The 2979-nt window shown below is 37.4% G+C and overlaps 1 non-coding gene across 1 annotated transcript; it reads right to left on the reverse strand.

Annotated features, from left to right (window-relative positions):
• Positions 1-1709: 1709 nt before the first annotated feature.
• On the reverse strand, positions 1710-1817 carry LOC111892095 (small nucleolar RNA R71). Its single transcript, XR_002850430.1, has one exon. It is a non-coding gene; the product is annotated as a small nucleolar RNA R71 (small nucleolar RNA).
• Positions 1818-2979: the final 1162 nt, after the last annotated feature.

The following is a 2979-nucleotide window of genomic DNA, read 5'->3' on the forward strand; positions in this document are numbered from 1 at the left end:
CCCATAAACCAAAAAATCGTGATACTATGAATCAACTCGTTGAGTTCTTTCCTTTTCAACAGAATCGGGACATACTCACAGCAACTCGCTGAGCTCCTTTGTGAAATCGTCAAGTTCTTCAATTTGTTAACCATTCTTAATGCATTAAGCAATTTCTTTGGAATCCAACAGCTCCAAACCTCAGGTCCTTTCCATTTTAAGGTCTAGAAGGGTAAAGTTTCCAACTTTACCCTCAAGAATCATCTACTAAGTTTAAAACTCAAACCCTAGTTTCTTTAAAGGTGGTCTCAATATATTAAGCCCCTAAACATCTACTACAACACACCAAGATACATATCTAATGTCCCAAGGTTGACAAATCACGTAAAGTTTCCAACTTTATGTTCAAGCATTCAAGAAACACCCTCAAATGTCCATTTTTGACTTCACAATGGACATATTGCATGAATGGGACTTCGAGGCCATTAAAGTTTGCAACTTTAAGCCTAAATAGGAAATATAGGGGTCAAATCTATCCTATTAACCCCTGGAAACCACTTTGCTTCAGACCATTTTATCAAAGCCCCAAAACTCAAGCTAAAAATTCAAGAAAAGTGATCTAGTAAGCTATATTTCAATGTGACGACTTTATACCTCAAAGATGCAGCTCTTGACGAAGGGTTTCTAGATCTATAGTCAATCCTCCAAGCTAGGTGCTTCCATTTTCAAGTCTCCTTCAAGAATCACCAACGAAAACTCTTTATAAACTCACAACACTCAAATATGTCCTTAGGGTCTCGAGGTTAGGGTTTAGGACGATGGAGGTTGGAAATGAGGCCAAACCCTAGAGCTTAAGTTGATTAAATAGGGTGAAAAATCCCAAATTAGGGTTTCTCAAACCGCGACCAACTCGTCGAGTTAATCCCCTCCAACTCATCGAGTTGATCTTCGAAAATGAGCGTGACTCATAATTCCTACACATCGAGTTTATGCCTTAAACTTGTTGACTTGACCTTTAAAAATGAGGTTTTATTTTCCATAATTAGCCTTCCAGATTCCGAGTGTTACAACTGCCCACGTCATTGTCACTAACAGACAGTTTTTTGTTAATTTATTTTTATTCATTTTACGTGTTTTTTTCAATGATTTATCGCCAGAGGATCTAATACTGAAATAGTTCCACCACATTAACATCCAGAACCAGCATTTCAAAAGAAGATAAGTGAGTCAAGCAATAATTTTGAATCCAAAAAAGTCAAGCACTTTAAGAAGTGTCTAAGCAAGAAAGAAATAGGATGTGAGGCTGGAACAAAGAGCAATTTAGAGTATGATATCAAGATAGAGGTAGAAAAAATGGCGAACATTGCGGATATGACGATTGAAAAGTACAAGAAAAGGATGCATGATAACGGGTCGGGTCTTTGCAACCTGAAATTCCAAACAACACGAGTTTCAAATTGAAGCGGCACATTTTAAACATGCTAAAAGATATCCAATTCTATGTGAAAGATCATGAAGGTGCCTTCAAGCATAATGAAAAAGTGAACAAAGTGCTAACTATTTCAATATTCCTAATATACCATGTGAAATGGTGTTGTTGCATATGCTTCCGATGACTTTTAGAGGAGTGGAAAAAGATTGGCTCATGGCACTTCCACCCGGTGCTATCACTACATGGGCTCAACTTCGTGAAGAGTTCACCCAAAATTTAGTACACCACCCAAGGTTGCAAAATCGAAGAAAAATATAGCAAATTTCGAACAACAAATGGTGGACTCCTTATACAAAGCTTAGGAATGGTATAAAGGTCTTCAAAGAAATTGTCCTCAACACGACTTGAACATGCAACAAGAGGTTTATATTTTCTATGATGTGTGTGACAGTGAAAACAAGGCAACTTCTTTAGTCTCAATAGTTGCTAACGAAGAAAAATCTGGCCATGATCAAAGAATTAATCCAAGAGTTCGCGAAGCACTCAAGAGAATATCATACCCTGCAAGAAGATGCTATAAGAGGAAAAGGCAATCTAGGAAACGAATACTTGGATGCAATAATAGATAAACTAGAGAATATTGATCCACTAATGACAAAAATGGATTAGTCCATACATGCCATATGAGTTGGATGTGACAATTGCAATGGGCCCCACTTCACAAAACATTTTCATCTAGATGAGAATGAGAAGCGAAAATCCTAAGTGTGTTATTCAAGTGGGGACAAATACAATGTCGATTGGAGGATATCAAAAGGGGATTGGTTGCCTTAAAATGAGTACAATAAGCAAAAAGATGAGAATGATAGGCAAACCAGCTGAGGTTTTTATCAAAAAGAACCACTCGTCGAAAACAAGTCTGATTTCGAGTGAATGCTTGCACTCTTTGCATCTGTTTTTGAAAAGACGTATGATGCAACTGAAGCTATGATAACAAACCAAAAAGTGACAATATCCAATATTGAAACTTAATTGGGTTAACTGACGAAACCTGTAAATGAAAGGCTACCTCCTAAAAATCTAGATCCAAAACCACAACCTCATGTTATAGCTATATACACTAAAAAAGAGGAAGATTTTGAACCATTTGGGATGTATGATACATATACCAAACCATACGATACACAACCGAAAGAATTAGATCATGATGAATAAAAAGGAAAACCATCTGCCTAGTGCCCATGACATGGCAACCAGGCCATAATGTGGCCACTGGAGAATAAAAATTCTTCATTTTTAAAGCCACACCAGCCTGCTCTGCCATATCCATCTCGAGCCCTCAAGAATCCTTCAGAGCCAAAGCAGAAGAAATTCATGGAACAAGTGTTATCCTTTTCTATCAATGATCCATTCCTCATATCCATGGTTAAGATTTCTAAATTTCCTAATGATATAATGACAAAACGAAAGGACTTTAAAAAGCATCCGCCAACGTGCTTAATGGAATGTGTGCAGCTAGAATTATTGATGGATTGCCGATTAAAATCGTAGATCCGGGCCGATTGACT

Source organism: Lactuca sativa, chromosome 1, assembly GCF_002870075.4.
Source record: "Lactuca sativa cultivar Salinas chromosome 1, Lsat_Salinas_v11, whole genome shotgun sequence".
NCBI lineage: Eukaryota > Viridiplantae > Streptophyta > Magnoliopsida > Asterales > Asteraceae > Lactuca > Lactuca sativa.